A 25,583-nucleotide genomic window follows, 5' to 3' on the forward strand; every position below is an offset into this window, starting at 1 on the left:
GGCTCTTGTCAAAAATCTTAAAGGACGTAAACAATAAAAATAGTGAATAAAAATGTAAATCAAGTTAAAAGAATAATTTTACAATATATTAGTTAAATAAATAGGTATTTCAACTCTGTATAGGATTATTTGTGAAAAATACCAGAACAGATCAAGGTTATATGTAGTTTTATCTCAATAACCAAAATATCCATGAAATTTATATTTTGCATTGGTTGAATAATGTAGTTAATATATCGTAAAATCCCTCCAAAATTAAAAATTGAAGTATGGGGTAAAAAGAACAAGGTGATAAATTAAAAAAAAAAAACAGCTAGGATTTTTACGGAACATAGTCAGATATTTTTTTTTTGATATGTGTTATTTGTTCTCATATAATTGGTTATTTACACCCAGCTTATTGTCTTTATATAATTATATTATTTTGATAGGCAATAAATCCATGCAAATAAAAAATAATATAATTGGTTAGGTTTTTACAATATAATTGCTCAAAGTCAAATTGGACCTCTGCGTATCGCCCTAATCTACTGCTAATTTCTTATCCTCAAATGACTTATCCATAAACATTTATCTCATTTTTTTAGATGCAATTACAATCCGTTTTGATATAACAAACAGTCAGTAAATATAACATACGTAGTTTGAAGAGAAATCCTTTATCCAGTGGTACGCTTATTTGTCGTTGATTAAAACCAATTATTATTATTTTTTTAAATTTTAACTCTTTTTTATTTAGCAATCAAAAATACATAAATATTCCTATGAGCTAAATTAACAATATTTAAGAGCGATGCCTAAGAAGAACTCCAATGAGATCTTCTCAGTTTAACAATTAAATATTAGACCTAATCTAAGACTAAATCTAAAGGCCAGTATCGTTTCAATCTCCTTATGCCAAAAGGTTGAGTAATATCAACTATTGATGGGTTCGAATGTGAGTCCAGTTTGCGTTTGTATTTTTCCTTAAATTCTTTGAACGTTAATTGCACCGTTTTCATGTTGAGGTCGCTGTGAATGGTTTCATTTGTCACGTACCACGGAGACTTAAAAATTGTACGTAAAATTTTTGACTGAGTTCTCTGCATTATAGCTATATTTGATTTGTAAGCACATCCCCAGAGCTCAATTCCGTAGGTCCAGATTGTTTAATGATTGATTTATATAGCAGCAACTTATTTTCAACAGTGAGCTTAGACTTTTTACGCAGCAGCCAATCAAATTCTTTCATTTTGATCAATATCTGTTGCTTTTTTGGTTTTATGTGGCTTTTCCAAGTAAATCTTATGAATTATGAATCAAATTTTAGATTTGGATTTAACATACAAGCAATATCGAAATATGTATTCCAGCACTAGGTTCTTCGACATTTTCTCTTCCTCTCAGCGCTGTCGTAGTGGATCTGTCGGGGAGGAGCTGAAATTTAAATAATGTTTTTTTGCTTGTTGTACATGAAAGAATAACGTTCAAAGATACAAACGCTCTACTTGCGTGTTATACGCGTCGGCAGCGAAATAATTTGCATACGTACCCGCTGAATTCATGAAATTGTTCAGTAAAAAATATAACGAAATAAAAAAATATTTATTATAATTAAAGCGTTTATTAATATAACTCACACCATAATATTACAGAATTTATAGCAATATTTCATTTAGAATGATACAATTTTTAATATTTATTACTGGTAATAATTTGGCAAGTAAATACATATTCAATATCAAAAATCCATCAATCACAATTTTTTAATTAAAAAAATTAAATGGTAATTGAAATCATTTCAATTTATTGCATTTTCTCATAAATCAGCAGTGGTAGTTGACATCTCTCATAGATACATTTTTTGTCCTGGTATATTTCCAATGATACTATACATCAAGACTTAAATATCAAGAATATAAATGAAGTTATCAAGGAAAGAATTCAAAATACTACCAGAAGAATCCAAATCGCCCAAACAAATTTATGCAACAGCCACAAAAACTATTTCCATTATAGGACTGAAAATGAAGTGGCCATAAGATTTGACGTCATACATTCGGCAGCAGATAACCTCATTGGTTATGATGAAGAAATTTATAAAAACTATGCCAAAAATTTTCAGCAAGTTAAAATTCTAAATTTTTATTGTATGCGTGTATATTTCATCTATATTCAACATTAAAAATGGAAAACTTCATGACTAAATCAACAAGCGACTTACTATTTTATCTATAACTTTATCATTCATTTTTTTATTTGAATTTGCGGTATGTCCATAGACAAAGGCATTTAGTAATTGTTTTGTTATTCTTAGCAGAAGGCTGTTTTGAACGGCAACCCACTTCACAACTTACTAGGGGAAGAAATAAGAAGAAAAAACAAAGAAACAGTTAGAAAAATGAATATACGGCCAAAATTCCTGTAAAATTCCACGGCGCTTAAGTTACAAAATTGGAGCCAATCAACAGCAATGACAATGATATTATACATTTACAACAAACTCGAGCTTCACAAATATTAGTCAAGAGACCATTTACTTTTAAAAATACGCCGTCATCTAATTTCTTTCACAACAACAAAACACAACACAAAGACTATCTATAATTAGATTAATAACAAGTATTAAAGTCAACATCGGAGTGTGAAGTCAGAGATATTGCAGTGTAGATAAAGGAATTTGGTACACGTCCCCTTTTAAAGTGAAGATAAAAGCATGCCTTTGCCTTACGTTATAATTACAGAGTGCCGATCTGTTATATGTATAAAGATAATAAAATAAAATTTCGTTCAGAACGTTACTATGCCGGTACAGTACTGTGCACAGGTGAAAGCTTCTCGTAGGCGTTCAACAGTCTAAGGAACGGGTGTAAGTGACTTGACACTTTGTATCTAATACTGTTATATTTATGTATACTGCAAAATGTATTCGAAAAGCATTTCTATATAATGCAGACGTGAAATTTACAAGGCAAGCTTTCAATTTTGTTATTCTTATATATTTTCATACAATTTGCTAGAATATGAAGTGTTAAAAAAATATTATATTATTAATAACAGTGAGAACTTAATAGTGCTGTAAGTTTGTTGAGATGACTTCTTAATAACGTGGCTTTAGAAGGCAACCCAACGGATAGCTTCTTTTTGATGAATTTTATTATTACAATTTCTGCAATATTAATGATTTTTTTTATTAACACAGCAATGTCGGTTAAGAGCAATTTTCACTGGAAAGCATTTTGCTATTTATATTTCTAAGTGAAAACTGATGTCACTACTGCTCGACATCAGGCGAGTATCGAACCGGTCACCCTCAATTGAAATTCCACAGCTCTAACAACTAATCTACGGCGGAGCTACAAAAAATTAAAAATCGCAATGTAAAATATGCCTTCACTTTAATTTTTTACTATGTTATTGAAAAAGATGATGTCAAAAATTATGTTTAATTATATCTAAAACCAGGTAAGCGGTTGAGAGCGACGGGACAGAGGTGCCGGGTTCGATACCCACTTTGAGCAATCTGTTTGCCAGGCAGCAGTGCTAATGATTTTACCTGATAGTTGAAAATAAAATGTCAGCCCTATTAGAAAAATTCTAATAATAAAATCATCAAATATGAATGGATTAACCATTGGGTTAGCATTTAGAAATACGAAGTAAGGAGAAGTTCCAGCCCAACAGCTCATAGGACGTAAGGTTCTGATTGTTGTTAAGATATGAGAATAAAAAGTATCTACAAATGTTATTCCTTATGTAAACGCCTGAGGCTCAACCTGAGGTGTAATAAAATATATATATATATATATATACTCGTATATGTTTCATAATAATTTTAGACTGGATAGCAATAATAAGATTTAATTACATTTTATATTTCTAAAACTAAAATAATCCCTCATTGTAATGCATCATGTTCAAATAGAGTTCTTCAATCATTAATCTGTCTTTCTAAGAAATTCAGATTTTTTGAACTCGACCCAACTGAATCACAGGTCAATACCTCATTGGATAAGAATGTAATGAGCAATCGCTTGTACCTAAAAATGAACCAATCAAAAAAATTAATATAAATTTATAACTACTTTGTAAATTAGTATCAACTAAAACTTTAACTAAGTATTGCCAATAATATCTCAACACTCATCTATCTAACAAGTTGTTAGTAACAAGGTGACCATACGTCTCGGTTTGGCCAAGACATTCCCGAATTTGCACCTTGTATCCCGGATTTTCCTAAAAGCAATATTTGTCCCGGGTTTTCAAAAAGTATAGGTTTGAATTGAATTATATAAAAAGCGGGTAAAATAGCCTCTCACATTTATAATTTTGAACTTATATTTTAAATTTTACGAAAATTGTCAAAAATTTTAAAAATGAACTTTTTGACTATCTGGAATACCTAACTGCCAATTAATTTTAATTAATTATGAAGAAAATTGAACAAAATATCTTCAATTTTTAAATAGTGTTTGTTATTTGAAAATTATATTAAATTTTTTAGTATTCACTAAAAAGATTCAAAATTCAAATTTTAATTTGTTTAGTAAACAGCATAATTAATTATTAGTCGTAAAACTTCTAAAGACGTAAAGCAATTCTTTCATAGTCAAAATTGTGAAAATTGTGAAAAGGAGCGTTTTTTATTATATCTAAACTTGATTCTCCGGTTTAATAAATAACATAAAACCTCTTAAGTTTTGAATATTCTGATTTTTTAAATTAATTTCTACGCCAAGATATGACCTCTAATATTTCCAGTAGAACTACATAGTATATAATACAGTTAATATTAATTAAATAAATGAATACAATAACTATTAATTACTTTTTAAAACATCCATTATCATTTGATTGAAGATTGGGAAATTTCCATATTTATATTTGATTTTGTGCCTTGCTAAATTGTAATTAAACCCGAAATTAAATTACTATATGTCAATCATATTGTGCTAATTTTTTATAATAATTATTTTAAAGAGCTCCATTAGTCTCTGATTGAATGTTTTTTGAGTTAATTTAAATGTTTGTGTCCAGCAAAGCTTTTCAAATATTAGATTGCAATAATTATAAATTATCAATCGTGTTTCCAATAGTATACAATAATATAAAAACCTATATAACTATAATTGACTATTGAAGTAAATAAAATTGTAAAATATCCTAAAATTGTACTTTATTATTCCAAATTTTAATCAATTGACAATGTTTGAGTTATCACATTACAAAAGCAACTTTTGACATAAATTTTGACTATAATATTGTTTCAAATTTTGATGAATTTTTAAAATTTAACTACTTACCGTAAAGCCGTATAATTTCAGTTTGTCTTTAGGACCATGATATCTGTCAAAATAAAAAGTTTTATCAAAAAGATCGGCCGATCTTTGTCCAAAATTAATCAGCACGACTCCCAAATATTATCTTTCGAATAGTTTTCGAATTTTTAAAATCGATAAAATTTCGACAAAAGGTCAATAATCTGTTCTTACACACACACATACCTTTTCCAAATTTGGTCTCACTTAATTCAGAATGGCAAGAAAGCATAAAATTAGTAAATCGGATTTTTTAACGAATACATAAACTTCTCCTTCGGAAAGTTAGGGGGAAGTCCCGTTACGCCGGACGGCACTAAGCACCGGACACTCTATTTAACGCGTATTATTTAAGCATGTATAAATCTTTTTATTTCAAAATACAAGTGAAAGGGGCATTGGGGGTGGGGGCACACAGGTACAGGATCTCGCGCCTAGCCTCGCCTGTGAAGCACACGGCCACGGCGAGAGCAATTCTTTTCTGTTTTAGGCGCAAAATCACGACGTCACTTAAATATCAATGGAAGTAATTCTAGCTTATTTATGCATTTACATTTGAGTGGTATGCAAAGATAAAAGTTGTACTTGATTGTTATCCGTAAAATGGTAAAATATTATTAGATCTTTTAACCAATTTTAGTAAGTGCCACCAAATGAACGAAAATGTCTGTCCCTCAGCACCGGACACTAAGTCGTCCCTTAGTGCCGGACAATAAACATATTGATATTTCTTATGAGAATATACGTAATTTATTCTAATTATTTAATTTTGTTCTGTATGAGTGCTACTTTTCGATTTCCTAGTCGAAGAATGAAAAGCTTATGGTGAATGCACCAGCTGAGAGCATCGGTGTGGCCCAGCCAAAAGGGGGGATAATTAGTGATTTTTACGCAATATCTAAAAATATTCGTCAAAGACACATATGCAGGCATTCCAGAGTGCAGAGATGGCTACGTATGTGATCAATGCAGGTTATTTTGAAATGAATGGTACTAGGTGCCACATATTTTTTATACCAAAGTTTGATTGATAGTATTAATTATTTTTTAGCAAAGATTGCGGTTTTGTTAATTTAGTTTGATTTCTAACTTTGTTATCTAACATAAATCATAAATTAATTAACATTTTGTAAAATATTTCTTGATTTTTTTTTTTTTAACAACCTTAGGTGTCCGCCACTAAGGGACTTCCCCCTAATAATAGAAAATATTTTGATTTCAATATTTTTGATTTTATGGATTAGGATGCACTTTTCTTCTAATGCATTAGGATGCACGTTGTTTGATTTATTGATTTGTTTAAATGAACTTCAAGATCATCACAAATCAATTTTTACTAGATAGTCATTATCTAAAAAATGTATTTTCTAAATATCAGGGTAAAATTTCAGCTTAAAATTTAAACTTTCATAGAAAGCTTAAAAGTTACTGAATTTCATAGAATGCTATAAACAATTTGCAATAATGTACATAGTGACAATTCCTCTATAATGTATTGGGGATCACAAATGCAAGAAACACTGCAAGAGTAAATAAAAATTAAAAAATACAATAAATTGACAACCCGTGTGCTGGAATGGATTTTGCAATAAAGGACAGGTATTGTAGAGTTATTAAACAGTAGATACTGTAGGGATGAAGATTTGTATTAAAATAAATAAACTAGTGGTGTATGACATCATGCTTTAAGACAAATTACTGGAACTTCCCGTACCGCAATGAAATTTTTGAAGAAAATTAAATGTTTTCAAATATATTATAAATGCAGTTATTTTCATTATTCATATTTTATACACAAAATATATAAGAATGACGACGTTTATATGAGTTTACACGAAAAGTAAATAAATAAACCTTAATCAACCGGATTTAAAGTGAAGAACATTGTTTAATATTTATATGAATTATATATATATATATATATATATATATATAAATATACCGAATTGCATAAGTTAAAATTATTTGAAGTATATAAGTCAGCCCTAGAACTTTAGCTAGAAATATAATAAGTCGAATTATTTTCGATTTAAGAAATAAAAAATTTGAAATCGAAAAACAATTTCCCAACAATCGTTTTATCACACAAGCTCAAGTTTTTTTGAATCATTCAAATCAGATGCTTCGTGCTCTCAAAAACTGTCATTTTTTGTACATTTACCTCCGTATCTCCGAAACGGCTGGACCTTTATATTTACCTCCGTATCTTCGAAATGGCTTCGAAATACATAGCTTATTGACAGTTTGTGACTACTAACTCACACAATTATAGATCCGAAACATAGAATTATCATGTTATTTTTGAATTTTGAATTTTGAATGTTGTTACAAATCACATCCACGGCCGTCTATCTGGTAGCTGTAATGCTTCGAAGGGCTATTTTTACTTGGAAACATATTTCAATCTATATTACCAATTGAAAACCGAGGTCACTACTGCTTGACGCCAGGCTGTCTGCGGCGGGTATTGAACCAGCAACTTCTGATTCGAAGGCCAAAGCTCTAAACTCTAAGCTTTACTAATAATTAACTTCCCGAAGGAGAAGTTTATGTTTTCATCAAAAAATACGATTCGCTAATTTTATGTTTTCTCGACGTTTCAAGCCATTCTGAATCGAATGAGACCAAATTTGGAAAAAGTATGTGTGTGTGTGTGTATGTGTGTGTGTGTGTGTGTCTGTGAACAGATTTTTTGCCGTAAATCGACGTTTTCTCAAAAATGACTGGACCGATTTTAAAAATTTAAAAGCAATTCGATGTATCTCGATGAGGACTATCGTCTCTGAGTTTTGTGCGGCGATCGGCCGGGCCGTTTCGTTGTAAATTGCAGAAAAGTGAAAAATTTTTCGCCTACGTTTTAGCCCGCAATTCTAAATCGATTCTGAAAATTCAAAAACCATTCGATAGATATTGGTTGGGAATCGTGCTGATTAGTTTTTGGTAAAGATCGGCCGAGCCGTTTTCTTGTAATAAAGTTTTAAAAAAAAAAATTTCGACGATTTTTATGATTTTTTTTTTTTGACGGTAGATACCATAGTTTTCGAGGTCATACTAAAATATTACGGTCCTACGACAACTCGTTTAGCTTTAAAAATTCGTCAAAGTTTGCAAAAATTGGTATAGTTTTTTTGACATTTGTCAAAATTAGACTTTTGATCGACGTTTTCTCAAAAGCGCCTGAACCGATTTCAGAAATTTAAAAGCCATTTGATGTATTTCGGTGAGGACTATCGTTTGTCAGTTTTGTGCGACGATCTGCCAAGCCGTTTCTTTGCAATTTAAAAAAAAGTGTTAAACTTTTCGTCCATATTTAAGCTCATCCTACCGAACCGATTTTAAAAAATCAAAAACTGTTCGAAAGATATTAGTTGGGAATGGTACTGATTAATTTTAGGTGAAAATCTACCGAGCCGTTTTCTTGTAATTAACTGTTGAAAAAAAGTGTTTAATTTTCGTCCTCATTTAAGCTCATCCTACCGAACCGATTTTAAAAAATCAAAAACTGTTCGAAAGATATTAGTTGGGAATGGTACTGATTAATTTTAGGTGAAAATCTACCGACCCGTTTTCTTGTAATGAACTGTTGAAAAAAAAATTTAAGCCGATTTTCATGGAACTTTTTTTTGGCGATATACATCATGGTCTTATAGAACTTACTGTAATATTACGGCATTACGACAAGTAGTTTAATTTTAAAAATTCGTCAAACTTTACTAAAATTATTATCGTTTTTTAAAGTAGGATTGATAAAGTATATTATTTACACTTTTTTTTGATTAAGTCAATTATTTACACATATCGGGAAGTTCATGTAACTTGCCTCAAGGCTAAATACCAAACCAACTAGTTTTATTTTTTTATTCCCCAAAAATTTTACGTAGGTGAGATGAGATATAGAGATTAGCTAAATATAATTTTTTTCAGCGTTCCTATACTGAATATAATATTGCAAATGTGCAATTGCAAAAGTACAAATGCGATATAGTTTCATTTTTCTTATTGAATACTTAATTTGCAAAGTTGTATTAGGTTTAATCAGCAGATTATAAAAACATATCTATCTAAAATATTTTCTAAATTTTTAAACGACTTGAAGTGAATTTGAAGAAAATAAGTGTGCTCCATTCCATATTGCGTTAACCGATTCATTTCGTTAATTAATTTAACATTTAACTTTGTATGGCTAGTTGTATAAGTTTTTTAAGTATATTATTTCAAATATTGTTCAAACAATAACCACCTCGTATGATGAACAGCAAAAATTTTATAAATAAAATTGCACTTATAATAACTTTCAACAGTTATAATAGCTTTACTTCCAAGATAAGAATGCAATTTTCTTTAATCTGTTTCATCTAAGAGGCAATTTTAAATTATGTAGGCAATCGCATTTTGCGATCTGTCTTTCAACGGAAGGAAAACATGGCCCCAGCGATACTGACATTTTATATCAACCAGGTAATCATAATCATTCATAATAAAAACCTTATACCTTTATGCTAGTTTGACCTACTACGTCAAATAATTGAAACGTGGTAATTAGGGACGCTTTATTTCATATTATTATTGTTGACAAAAAAGTAATTAAAAGAATAACGAATAGCGAATTTATTTATAGTTATGGCATTTTTTTAAGTACACTATTATGATAACACCATAATATTAGTTATATCAAATATATTAGTTTCCAATAAATGTTAATTAATAGCATTATTAATTAAATAATATTATATGGAAGTCTTTAAAAATTAGTAGTTCAAATAATTAATTGTAACCTATTATTGTATTATTTTATATCAGTTCTAGACATATCGCAATGTACCTTTTCTTCTTCCATTACTCAACTGTGAGAATACAAATTAATAGCAATTAACTAACCATTACAAAAGCTATTATATTGTTTTCGTAATATTTCTTACACAATTTAGCACTTATTTAAAAGCATTTTATAATAATGCGAAAATAACAAAAGAAGTGTATAAAAACATTTCTGAACCTTATCGCAATTGCGTGAAATAATTATAATGGTTTATTAACAAATACAATAATAATTACCTACTAGACAATAGACCTTAGATATTCCGATCGAATAGAAATATATTTAATTACATATTTTACTACTCAATATTTTTTTGATAGTTGATCTAGATTTGGTTTCCGTCTATACAATTTAAATCGCAGGAATCTTCCAATTGAGTTGACGGAAGCCAAGTTGAGAAAATTGTATCAAATTAGATATAAAGATTAGATTTTCGAATAACAATTTTTTTCAATGAGTACCATCAAGTTTTTAGGAAGATTTTGAAAATAGAAAACAATTCTCAATCTTTATAATGTATTTATTTTTATTTTTGATGAAATACCAGATCATGATCATACACAGAATTATATCTGTAAAAAATGCACTTTATATATAGTGCTTATGCTAATATAGGTGGTGCATGGCATCGTGCCGTAAGGCAAATTGATAAAACATCCCGTATCGTAATGAAATATTCGAGCAATATTAAATGCTTTCAAATATATGTATTATTATAAATACTGTAATTTTAATTATGTCTAAGAATTATATAAACTAAACCGCAATGTTAAAATTATTTATTTGAAGTATATAAGAGAGTTTTAGAATTCTAGCTAGGGCTAAAATCAAATCCCAAATAATTTTTGGTATTTAAAAAAGATAAAATAAAAAAAAATATTTGCCTTCTTAAACTAATCGTTTCTTCACCACCAAAATGTATTTTGAATCATTCCAAACTCAAGCCTGTTCTCTCAAAAACTGGCATTTTTTAAACTTTTAACTCTTCATCTCTGAAACGGCTAAGCTTGTATTTGCCAAAAACTGATCACCACATCTTCTCATCATTACGAATGTTTTTTTAATCATTCAAATCGGATGCTCAGTTCTCTCAAAAACTCCATTTCCATTTTCTGCACTCATTGTTCCTTGCTGCACGCAAGGGCTGACTTCTGCCAAAAACTAATCAGCACGTCTCCCTATCAATAGGAATCGATTGCTATTTGAATATTTCAAATCGGTTGATCCGTGCTCCCGAAAACATGGGCTAAAAATTGTATCCATACATTTGCACACACACATACATACATCCATCTTTTCTAAGGTATGCCAAAATGTTCAGAATCCTCTGAAACGCCAAGATGTGCAAAACTTTACATTTTAGATTTTTGGACGATTACAATATATACTTTCCAACGGGAAGTTAACAAAGACTATTTGAAGAAAATCAAGTTTAGTAGGACATTATATGTTATATTTTCTAATCTAAATCTATATGTTTTTTCGCTTTTAAGTCTTGTGCCAAATTTTGTTCAATTTTTTTTTATAATTAATTTACAACCTTAGTATAAAATTAGCACTTATGCCATACAGACAAAAAGTTCATTTTCATCATTTCAGCCAAATTTCGTAAAATTGAAAATGAAAGTTTCAATTGATTATTTAGAGAGGCTTTGTAATACTTTACTCGGTATTTTATCATTTTTAACATATTTGCTTATATGAATAAGTATAATAGTTATATATGTGTATCATTTTCAGATATTTTATGGATAGTTGGAATTTATTTTATCAAGTAATTGCAAAGATTAAATTTAAACCTGGAGGTTTCAAAAACCCAGGACAATCAGGGGCAAATGATCTAATTCTGGCAAAAAAGTCTGAGCCCGGGCGAGTATTGCTTTCAGAAAATCCTGGAACGAAAGTTGGAAATCCGGAACTGGTCCAACCAAACCGAGACGTGTGATCTCCTTAATTTCTATCAAAATGTAATTTGTCTTCCGAACACTGCCTTCACCATTTTGAACAAAAACAAAAATATTACCCATGGAGTAAAAACTTATACATGAAACAGATCAGATAATGAATATAAAAAAGATATTCAACAGAGGCCGCTATTCTCGCCTGGTTTAGAAAACTTGCGACCACTTATGATAGTTTTGTACAAAGCCTGCTATTATGTTAGCGGTCTTCAATTACCTGCCGCCGATAATACAGAAGAACAAAAGCCGAGCGGTCCAATTATAACACATCGGACACGTCGGGGCGTGTCTACTTAATGCATTGCCCAGGAAGGTGTTCGGGCCGACGCTCCTACCTGGGCACAACGATAAGGTTAGAAACGCTGATGCCCTGGATAGAATTTTCCTATTCAAAACTAGTGTATGACATTTGAGAGTTAACAGTTAAGCAAATTGCTGCAATTTTTCATGAACAAACAGCGATAATTACAGACTTCCAAACTTCATAATTAACCAACAATTTATCATTTTAATTTCCATAGATATTATTTAAAATGTTCTATTACTTCCTTTTTAACTTATCATCCTTCTCTTACTGTCCTCAATTCTACTATGTCTTATTTAAGGTACCATCAGTGCTGGATTTACAGTAGGGGCAATCGGGGCTACTGCCCAGGGAGTCAAATTTTTGGGGGCGGCAAAATTTGGATAGTGAGAAAAAAATTCTATACAATATAATTAAATTTTTTTACCAACATTTTTATATTTCAAGAAATATAATTAACAAAACATAATACGATTGCAATGCAAAATTTGGGTTGAAATAACCGATCATTAAAATTTATTATTTTGCCTTGCCTCCCTCTCCGAACGTAAATTATCAAATTGGTTAATAAATTATTAAATTTGGCAATTTGGCTAATATAAAGATCCGTAAACAAGCTGAAAGTTTAAGAAAAATATTTACTTCAGTTCTCGAGCCCTCTTAAAATGACGAATTTGTGCACTTCCAAGCTTATAGCGTCGAAAAAATATTTAACTAGTGACTCATGGCATTGTGTCTTAAGACAAATTATTGAAACATCCCGTACTAAAAATTACATTTTATAAAAAGCTTTTCAACTTTTTGCAAAGCAATCGCGCTGCGTAGCTGTTTCAGAGAAGAAAAATCGAAACTCAATTACCATTTTTTGTAATTGCCTTTGCCAAAAACTAATCAGCACGTCTCCCCATCAATACAATTCTAATATTTTTTAATTATTTAAGTCGATTTCGGGAAGACGGATCAACCGATTTAAATGATTCAATTCCTATTTATAAGGAGATGTGCTGATTAGTTATTGGCCAAGGCAGGTCCAACTGTTTTGAAGATACGGGCCAAAATACCAAAAATGATAATTCAGTTTTTGAGAAATGAAGCGTCCAATATCATTCAAAAAAATTTACAGAATAAATAACTGCTTAAATTTGTGGGAGGCAGGTTTATCGATAATCCAATAAAAAAAATTGTAAAAGAAACATTTGGTGGACAAAAGTGATCACAAAACATATGCACATCAAATTATCAGATATTTTAAAAATATGTTAATAAGAATAAATTTTGTTTACATTTATATGCGTTCTGTAACATTGTTTATCCGTTAGACTGCGACGCGGCGTTTACGCGCTTCTATATTTTGTCCCTACGCAGCTGAAGCAGCGCGATTGCTTTAAAAAAAAGTTCGAAAGTTCGTAAAATTTCAGGGATGGGGCGGCATTTTTGTCAGTGCCCCGGGGCGCCAAATTTCTAAATCCGGCCCTGGGTACCATGTTTATGGCTTTTTATTTTTTAATTCCAGTATAACATAGTTTATTATGTAATTTAAATTATTGTTTTGATATCAATTGGATAGGTGTGCAATTTGTTATTATTATATTTTTGTAGTTACTTTTAATAGACCAATAAAATTAAAAAAAAAAGTCGATCAATAAAAGTAATTAAAATTAAAGTTAAAATCAGAATCCTATCTGAAACGAGGGTAACTAGTAATAGACGTTTTTCAATAGAATCTTAAAGGATATTAAGACATTTTTTGTCTCCATTGGGTATGTAAACCGTCCTTCATATAATCAAATCTGCATTCGCTCGTGACCGTGAGTAGGTGGTTAAGAGCGACAGGACTTGATTCAGAAATCCCGGATTCGAGATCCGCTTTGAGCAGCCTGTTGTCAAGCAGTGGTGATAACGGTTTTCACTTTGAAATATAGATAGCAATATGTTTCCAAGTGACAATAGCCCTCACCAGGCATTGATGCACCAATAAAAAGTTAGCCCCATTAGATAAATTCTAATAATAACATCATCATCTAATATAGATGTGATAACCATTGGGTTACCATCTAAAAATACGAATTCAGAAGTTTCAGCCGAACAGCTGATAGGACTTAATAAGGTTCTGAATGCTAAAAAAATATATGGTCTATTGTCTAGCTATTGTCTCACAGGCCGTCGCAATATGTTGAACTGTGCAGGTCCGTCATTTTTTACAGGTAATATTAAGTTTGATATCTCTTATTCTGTTTCAAATTTATCAATTTTTAATGTGTAACCATTTTTGTGATTGCTTAATTGTATAAATTACCTTGATTATTATTATTATATATTATTATTATATTATAAGTTACCTTGATTAATGTAAAAAAATCACACCTTGGGTTAATATAACAAAACTTTGGGGCTAATTGTAACTTACAAGAATCATATACAGACTCAAGTGAAGATTATTGATTGGATAGTATAGTTTGTAAGATGTGGGAAAATGTAAATTGTGTCCTATATCCTTTATTAGTGTTATAATATTAATTGTAGCTTACTTTGATTTATGATAAAAATATATATTTAGGAGACGTTATATACTTTATTTGTAATAATTATAGTTGGCGCTGTTTTATGAAAAACATTAATTGTAAACAAATAAATTCTCTTGAAAAAAGTAAAGAATAGCTCAGATCAGTTGCGTGTCCGACTCACACGATAGGGATCTTCGAATCGAATCCTCGTCATTGACATAGAATTTTAAGTAAATTTGGAAATCAGTAGAATTTGAATAAACAATTAGAAGTAAGAAAAAAAGCAAGATTAGAATTCGAGTAGATCAGATTGAGAAAAGAAAAAAAGAAGAATGAATAAAAAAAATGAAATAGGATATAAATAAAAATGATAGTATGGAATATATACAAGATAGTGCAGAATGTATAAAGCTAGAATTTATGGAAAGGTTAGTTGTACTGCACTTTTTCTTGGAAATGATTAATTGTGAAATAGTAAACAACAGTCGTAGAATTATTTTTACTTGATTCGGTAGAGAAATAGTTACAGCAACTATACATCTTATATTTCATAGAAATCAGTAGATCTCAAGATATATAAATATAAGATAAGATCTCAAGATAAAGAAAAAACTGTTACAACAATACACTAGCTCTCATAGTTATAATAACTCACAACTGAGTTATCATAGCGTATGGCTTGTTTGGAAGACAACCACTAAGTTACCTTCAAAACAAGCCATACGCTATGATATATAAAAAATACTTAATGTCATTGTAATACGAAAACATCGTAGGTCATATATAAAAACTTTGAAAATATAGATATATGCATATTAAAAATTCTCTGCGTATTTGGCGTAACCATCTTTGATGGTATCATCCATGTTTATGACAAAATTTTATTATGTTGGAATAATTCAAATTTTTTACAGTAAAATATAGATATTTTGAATAAAACTTTAAAAATTTTAAAACATGAGCAATAATTTAGGCAATAAGATAACTTACATTCAAAGCATTTTCAGTCATAATTAAATATTATTAGAAATCGTTGGTTTCGCACTGAAATTATGCCATATAATGATTATAGTATAGTCAGATGACGTTGATATCAGCAAGATATAATTTTAAAATTGCCGCCCAATTTGATTTTTAAGAACATTTTATTTTTATGGTAATTTATTTGAATGAAGTTGTTGCATAAGCCAAACTTTATACCATTTCATTTCATGTTTGGATAGCCAAGTTTTACCGACGCGAGCGATAAAGTGTTGTCGTGGTTCAGGAAATCGATTATTCCTGGAATTTGGATTTTAGTATGAGTTTTATATATAATTTCAATCAAGTTGCTAAAATTTTCAGTTGCACATGCATATATATTAATCGTGAAAATTTTCAATATTTTTTATGTGGTGAAGTGATGTGTAAAGTGTTTGTGCAAATCAGTGATTAATGTGCTGAACGCTTTGTGCCCAAAGATGTGGTCATTAGAGCATTTTATTCAAAGTAAGTACATAACTTATAATTATATAATGCTTGATATATAAATAAATATATGATAACATTTTAGGTTGACTGGTTTAGTTTGTAATGTGTGAACAATCAATACTGTAGTTCTATAACTAAGCACCTTAATTTTTTTCAAAGATGGTTACGTCACAAATGAAAGAAATATGGCGCATTTTAAACTACACAGCTGACTAGTATACTACTAAAAATTATTTCAAATGTCTACTAATAAATTATTAATAATTATAGTGTCATACAAGAGAGTTAATAACAATTAACATCTTACTATATAATGGGCTATGTTAGTAAAACGTTTTAAGACCATTTTAGATGACCTTGAAAAAATTATAATGGATTATAAATTGAATATTATTGAATACACTTATTATTAGTAGTACTAGTATTTTTGTTAATATATATATATATATATATATATATATATATATATAAACATGTAAGTACCGTACCCCGGTTAAATATCCAAAATATAAAACAAATATAAAAAAATTAGTATTGAATCACTTAACTCTCAAAATATTTGTTTTCGCGTACTGACCATACATTTTACGTGTACATATTTGCAAAAAATATTTAAATGCTTTGTAAGTTATTTTCTTATACAAATAAAACACAGCAATAAAAAACTTCCAAATCGGCTAACGAGAAACAAGTTTAATTGCCAACAAAATATTTGAAACTCATAAAGATTTAAAGTTATTAAATAAATATTATAAAGTAAATATTTTATATTGTACAATTAGTACATTATTGTTTCAATTATATAATTATATTTAATTATGATTGTAATTTTTCATTTTATTCGGGTAAATTGGAATAGTGGAATCAGCCACTACATATATTATTGATTATTTTTTAGTGCTAATGGCTTAAAGCATGCAAAAAATGACACATTTATGAGAAATTTAGAAATACTTAATTATATAATATTAGATGATCTAATTAAAAAACTGAAAATGACCACATTAAAATGAATTAAATATATGAGAACAGTAATAATTCGAAATTAGAAATATTCTTCAATTTGCATGGATTATGTTTAGTAATTTTTATATATCTTACGATCCATTGTAATGGTATTATATTATTATAAGTGACACCTTCGTGATTTTTTGTCGAATTTTATCCGGTACAGTAAACTCTCGCTTTACGCGGCAAGTGCGTACCGTGCAGTATAGGAACCGTGCTATAAGAAACTCGTATTTAACATACAATTCAGGCTAATTCGTAGTGCGTTCTATGGAACCTTACATAGTGCAGTATGGGAACCGTGTTATGAGAGACTCAGAGTTGGTACAAGTCGCACCATTTGTATCGCGTTGTATGGAGACCAAGAAATACAACTTGAAGTAAGAGAAATATGGACGAAATGACGTGTAGGACATTGACACCTTATTCAAAAATTGGCGCGACGCAGTAGTCAGCTCAAACGTGTTCTTAGGCGGCTATTATACAATCAGGCATGTCTAAAAGATAAAAGTCGATAACAAAATTTACATCAATACCCTTTTGCATAACGAACTTATGGGCTGTTGACCAAATACCGCAATCAACAGTGTAATATGGTTTTTAGTGATCTTTTTTTTCCATTATTTATTTAATTTATTTAATTTATACAATCAATAATCTTTCAAATAATATATATCAAAGAATTGTATTAGTATCAGATGATAGGTATACAAAATCTTATATACTCACTTTTTCTTTTATGTAATATAATATGGAACAAATAAATCTTTTCAAACAAACAAACAAACCAAATACCGCGTAATAAGAAGTCCGTTTAGTCGGAGGGATGTCGGATTTTTAGCTCCGTGTAGGAACCGTGTACCCAGAGTGCCGTGTAAAGCGAGGGCCTACTGTAATTGCAATCAAAGTATGCTATTTTTGTTTGTAAACCTACGTCGCAAGAACCGCACTATTTTCACCATGTTATAACAAATGCCCTTAATTTAGTATTTCATCATAACGGACTATTTTGAAAACTGCTCATATTATGTTGTGAAATCGGAGAAGTGGTCTCAGGCAGAATAAATACTCATTGTCGGTGCAATTTGTGCAATAAAAAAGTCGCTACTCATCGCTGAGACGTGCCAGTCATTGTCGATGTTTTAACCAAACACTGAATAAAAAGCATTCATTATTTACGTAATTCTAAGACGTTTTGCGACTCGAAATATACAACATAATTACACGTCGCCACTTTCATGCCAGCGTTGGAAGACTCAAAATATCAGTCAGTTAAAATGCAACTCAAATGCAATAATTTGGGCTCATTCATACGCCATATACATAGTATACTACAAACATTTATAATAAATTTACATTTTTTTGAAACCTTTATTTACAAAGCTTATCCATATACATATATAGACTTAAGTAATAATATCTAAACTTAAGTAATTTCTTTAACAACTCACTTAACAATTAATTTATTATTTTTATTTGTGATAAATTTACTGTGTTCGCAAAGTTAATATTCTTTTAAGTTTTAAAATTTTGACCTCATATGCAATTCACCTTAAAAGTTATTAAGGCAATACATAAAGAGTTGCTTTAAAATGAATCATTGATTGAATAATGAATCATTTCATTAAAATATAATAAATTTATGATAAAGACGATCAACAAATATTCTGATAATATTTAACCCTTGCCACTCGGCACTAATTTAAAAACCATCTAGTAACTCGGTGCCGCATTCTGACGAAAACGCACCTGCTGTATACTTGATATTATTGTGTATGTTATGCAATTGGTTTGATCTGAGTTTGTGGGCATTGAAGAAGATAGTATTCAATATATAAATTTATATATAATATTTAAATTTATTATCTGTAACAATGTAACATGCTAAATTGTAAAGCAATTTCCAAAAGGCACAGGTAGTAGATATCATTGTTATTATAATTGCTTATGGTCGTGATAGTTTTTTTTTTATAATTCCGCAGATAGTAATGTAATAATATAGTAATGTATCGTTTTGTATATTATATCTCTGTATTTTTTTATTTAAAATTTGCTTTACAAATTATTCGGTCGTTTTATTGTATTTAAAAAAATAAATAACCCCATATAAAATATATGGAGTGTATGGCATCGTCACTTAAGGCAAATTGCTGGAACTTCCCGTACCGTAACGAAATGTTCGAGGAATATCGAATGTTTTCATTCAATAGAAATTAAAACATTCTATTATTTATTATATTATTATTAAATAGAAAATAGATTATTATAAAATTCTAACATTGTCTAATATTTATAAGAATTATATAAATTGAATTGCAAAGTTAAAATTTTTTGTTTATAAAGTATATTAAAACTTTAGTCAGGATTAAAAATAAAATCTGAATTATTCTCGATATACAAAAAAACATCTTTTTTTAAAAAAAAATTGAAACAAAAAATTCTTTGAATCATTTAAATCGGACGCTTAGTTTTCTCAAAAACTGCCATTTTTCGCACATTTAGCTCTGTATCTTAGAAATGGCTGGGCCTGCCCTTGCCAAAAACTAATAACCACTTCTTTCAATCATTACTAATTGAATGCTCTTCAGATCATTCAAATCATATGCTCCGTTCTCTCAAAAACTCGATTTTTATTTTCTGTACTCTTTGCCCTTTATCTCCGTAACTGCTAGATCCGCCTTTACCAAAAACTAATCAGCACATCTTCCTATCAATAGGAATCGAATGTTTTTTGAATCATTGAAATCGGTTGATCCGTGCGCCCGAAAACGTGACCGGAAAATTGTATTTATACATACATACACACACACATCCATTTTTTCTGAGGTATGCCAAAATGTTCAGAAACCTTCAAAACGTCGAGAAATGTAAAAATTTTCAATTTCGATTTTTGGACGATTACAATAACTTACCCTACGGGAAGTTAATAATATCTAATTTTATTTTCTGTAATACGTTAAAGCAATATCAAAAAGGCATAAAATTAAACTTTAGGGCGAGCCTATAAGCGTTATAATATAAAAACACCAAAATTGAAAAACTAAACATTCATAAATCAATACGAGAAGAAAAGAAAACAAAATAATACATCATCATTAATTTATTGATAGAAGAAGGTTGGTGAAATAAATATAATTCTACTTTGGAAATGATTGGCGGGCTGCAGAAATATATTTTAGGGGTTGCATGAAGCCCGCAGATCGCACGTTGCTCATCTTTGATTTATTCTATTCGACGCTTAAATACAAACTGATTCATTGTGTATACAAACGAAATAATCTTTTGGTCATCGGTACCTTTTCTAATATTTGATTTCGTTAACACCTTTACTGAAACAAATTAAGTGCAGCTGATAGGCTTCTTTTCCGTGTGCCCTGTAGAGTGCCCATAGTTAGAGCTATGGGATTTAAGTTATTCCAGTTTTGATACCCGTTTCGGATAGCCCGATGTCAAGCAGTAATGACACCAGTTTGTACTTGTAAATATAGATAGCAGATTTCCGAATGAAAATAATCTTTACCCGGATTGGTTACGTCAATGAGGCTTCAACAGTTTTACAGAGATTGTAATAATAAATAAAAAGCTCAACAGTTGTTTAGTCTTAGGTAAGCGGCGTAGTTAAGTCAATTTTTATAGATAGATAAAAAAAAGTGCAGCTGATCATTGATTTTGTTAACGTTGATAATTGATTTTGCCAATTCCTCTTTTTATAAATGTGTTACATATTATGAAAACAACTCTTATTAAAATAATTTAATTTTTTCTCGCCCTATTCGAATTGTCTGGAAATTCCTTATGAATAATAGAAATATTTAATATACCCCCAATTGTTTTTTATATTGCATTTGCTTCAACTTGCTGTAAAATATTTGCTTCTTTACCTAGGTGTTTGTGTGATGCAAGTGGTGAGAAAAAAAAGACAATTGAATTATGTTGAATCGACTATTGTAAGTGTTTTAGATTGTTATCGTATAATTGAAGTTAATTTGTTTATATATGCATAGTGGCTCGATATAAGTGCGGTGAATAATAGATGCACACCTGACGCAACTTGGACAGACTCGGGCTGCATTGGGAATAATATTTGCTTTGTTATATAATAATCAAAATAGATAAAAAATAAGAATTAATAGGAAAATTTTAATATTTAGAAAATTTTAACACTGAAAAATAAATTTTTTTTCAAAGAAGATTTTTACATTACAATAAAATTTTCGAAATTCTAATACGATTACAATAATATCAAAGATATTCGATAAAACTTGTTAAGAATACGCATTGATTAGTTTTGCGCGACGATTGGCCAAGCCGTTTTTTATATTTAGAGGGCGTCCTTTGATCACGCGATCAATTTTTTAAGGAATTTAGAATAACCCAACCTCCCCCAAAAAACATCTCGTGTATTTTTAGTTACGTAAAATTTTCCAAACGAATTTTTTGAATTTACGAAAATAAAGTTTTTTTTTGAAAACTCAGGTACAAAATAAATATACGTGATATCTTACTAGTCTCCTCTCCCTCCCACGTGATTTTTCACTCTTAATACATATTTCCAAATGGAAATGGATATTACTATTCCTTGATATGTGGCAATTTGCAACGTGGGATTTGAACTTACAACCTTGTGAATTTAGAAGCGAGGTTTTTAATTACTTACACCACGTATTTACCAAATATTGTTATTTTATAATTAACTTAATAAACAGAATAAATTAGTTTTCGTATTTTAGTCTGAGAAAGCAGGTGAATGGAAGCACGGAAAAACACCTAAGGTTGGATGTAAATGCATTACTCAAATATAGTTTTAGTAAAACAAATGCTTTTAAATCATTTCCGTTCAAGAGGTGTAAACATATAATTATGTGTATTATAACACCTCCCTTTACATTTTGAGTTTGACAGATGCTAAGATCTTTCTTAAAGTTTATTCTCGTTGTCCAAATCGGTAGAGTGGTATTTTTAACTTCTCATAGGGTGAGTTATAGTAATCGCAAAAAAGTCGAAAAGGAAATTTTTAACTTCCGTAGGGCAAGTTATAGTAATCGCAAAAAAATCGAAAATGAAAATGTTTATATATCTTTACCTTTCAAAACCTGATTATTTTGGCATACCTCAGAATAAATGGATGTTTGTGTGTGTGTGTGTGTGTGTGTGCATGCATGTGCAAAAATGATCATTAGACTTATGCACATCAGATTATTAGATATTTTATAGAGATTTTAATAATAAGTATAAATTTTGTTTATTTGGATTCCTATGGGCTCCGTACCAATGTTTATCCATTAGACGGCGACGCGGCGCTTACGCGCTTTGACATTTCGTCTCTATGCAGTTAAAGCAGTACGATTGCTTTGAAAAAAAGTTCAGAATTTCCAAAATATGTCAAAATAAAGAATGAAGAATTTTTCAAAAAAAAAGTAATTTTTTGTCAAATTTATGATTTCTCAAAAATATAATTTGTTCGTAGTAAATTTTTTTCAACAATGTTAATCTTTTTAAAAAAATAATAATTTTTGGTACGGGTAGTTCCAGCAATTTGCCTTAAGGCACGATGCCATGCGCCCCACTAGTTTATTTTTTATTTATTCACGATTCAGAGGTTTCTGAAAATTTTGGCATACCTTAGAAAAAATGGATGTATGTGTGTGTGTATATGAGAGTGTGCGTGCGTGTGTGCGTGTGTGTGTGCGTGCGCGAGTGTACGAGTGCGTGTGTGCGGATACACATTTTTGTCGGCAATTATGCAAACACGGATCAGTCGATTTGGATCAGAGGTCTCGGGTTCGATCCCGTGGAATTAGTTTACGAGACCTTAATATAATTTTTATTAAGTTATTTACGGTGTTATCTTTGTCAAAAATGCATCCCTTATATTTGCCCCCTAATAATTTGAAATTTATATTTTGAATTGATTGAATAATGTAGATATTATTTTCTGAAACCTCTTTTGAATTAAAACATTGGAACTGCCCCCCCCCCCTACAACTCTCAATTTACCCCGCCTATGGGGTATAAAAAACAAGGTGACAAATTTAAAAAAAAAAACAGCAAAAAAACTGATTTCTACAATGATGACCGTGTTTTACTAAACATAGTCAGACAATTGTTTCTTTGATATATAATTCGTTTGGTTTTTACAATATAATTGCTCAAAGTCAAATTGCACCTTTGTCCCTTGCCCTACCCCATATGCTTACGATAAAGTCGGCAAATGCGGTAATAAAATTTTTCAATTTTAAAAAATAAACCCCTTATTTATCATCTGATATCTACTCTGTATCTAACGAATATACTCGTCATGGACACGATTTGGACGACACAAAACTGTGAGCGCCACGCTTAACTGGTTAAGCCTTAACCAGGCATAGGCCTACTTAAATCTACTTTAACATTTATGTACAAATTGTAACACTTGTTACACTTGTTTAAATGAAATAATGTAATAAAACTAAATGATCAAGTTCGATCGCTTGTCGCCCGGCGCCTAGCATCTCTCGCGGATTTAGTTAAATGTCCCAAACAAAAGCATCGCCTCGCGGAGGTGTTTCCTATCGAGAACATCGCGGCTCGCTTTATGTACGAATCGCTTGTGAGTTGTGATACGAGAAGAATCAAATGTCAGGTATATCTTCTCAAAGCCTACGCTCTCGGTACTTTAGAAGAATCGTCTCGACATCGACATCGACATATGCGAGTGTGGAAATGGCGTCTCAAAGGAATGTGATGCGGTTTGCAAGTCATTCCGCGGCGGCTCTCACAAAGATATCAAAAGTAATTCTGTTGTTTGAGAAACGCGAGCTGGACTGTACTCTCAACACACATTATTTGTATAGTATTTGTAATCACTTGTATGTGTGCGCGCGACTTATGTGATATTAGGTGTTGAGCTTCATTCACATTGTCATTAACCTACAAGAACCATTGCTAAAATAAACAAATTGTATCTATTGTTAGATACTATGTGTATCGTTTGTATTTATTATTAACGAAATTTATTATTACTAACGGTCAATAGAGGAATGTCCCCTAGTGGCGTACACCTAAGGTTATTTATAAATAAATCAAAATATTTTACGAAATGTTTATTCAATTATGATTTATGTTAGATAACAAAGTTAGAAATCAAACTAAATTAACAAAACCTCAATCTTTGCTACAAAATAATTAATACTATCAATCAAACTTTGGTATTAAAAATTTGATTTTAAACAGTGGCACCTAGTACCGGACATTTCAAAATAACCTGCATTGATCATATATGTAGCCATCTCCACACTCTGGAATGTCTGCACATTTGTGTTTGACAAATATTCTTAGATATTGCAAAAAAAAATCACTAATTATCCACCCTTTTGGCTGGGCCACACCGATGCTCTCAGCTGGAGCATTCATAATAAGATTTTCATTTTTTTGACTAGGAAATACGAAAAATGGGAATATGTAATGACCGTAGCACTCATACAAAACAAAATTAAATAATTAAAATAAATTACGTCAATTCTCACAAGAAATATCAATTCGTTTACTGTCCGGCACTAAGTGACGACTTAGTGTCCGGTGCTAAGGGACAGGCATCTTCGTTCATTTGGTGGTACCTACTAAAATTGTTTAAAATATCTAATTATATTCTACCATTTTACGGATAACAATCAAGTAATACTTTTATTTTTGAATGCCACTAAAATATAAATGCATAAATACACTAGAATTACTTCCATTGATATTTAGGTGACGCCGTAATTTTGCGCCTAAAACAGCAAAGGGTTGCTCCCGCCGTGGCCGTGTGCGCCACAGGTGAGTCATGGCGGGTGATCCTGCGCCTGTGTGCACCCGCCGCCCCTTTCACTTGTATTTTGATATGAAAAGATTTATACTCGTTAAATAATACGTGTTAAATAGAGTGTCCGGTGTTAGGTGCTGTCCGGCGTTAAGGGACTTTCCCATATATATACTAACAATAAGTATATTTGATTATTCATTCCTAACATTGCATTACATTGTAGTTTATCCTTTCAGCGTACACCAATAGCCTTCAATCTTATCAACATTTATCAAAAGCACATAGGAACTACGAAAAACATTCTGTTAATCATTTATTGTTAACGTCCTAGAAATCCTTGCATTGTATTTGCACTTAACCAAGTAAATAGTAAACTAAGTAATAACATGTATATTATCTTAAAACGCATTAGGTCACCCTACTTAAGAATTGTATATAAA

The sequence above is a fragment of the Ctenocephalides felis genome, unplaced genomic scaffold (assembly GCF_003426905.1).
Source record: "Ctenocephalides felis isolate EL2017-DRISC unplaced genomic scaffold, ASM342690v1 CF-g0.4_SCAFFOLD_01170, whole genome shotgun sequence".
In the NCBI taxonomy this organism is placed as follows: Eukaryota; Metazoa; Arthropoda; class Insecta; order Siphonaptera; family Pulicidae; genus Ctenocephalides; species Ctenocephalides felis.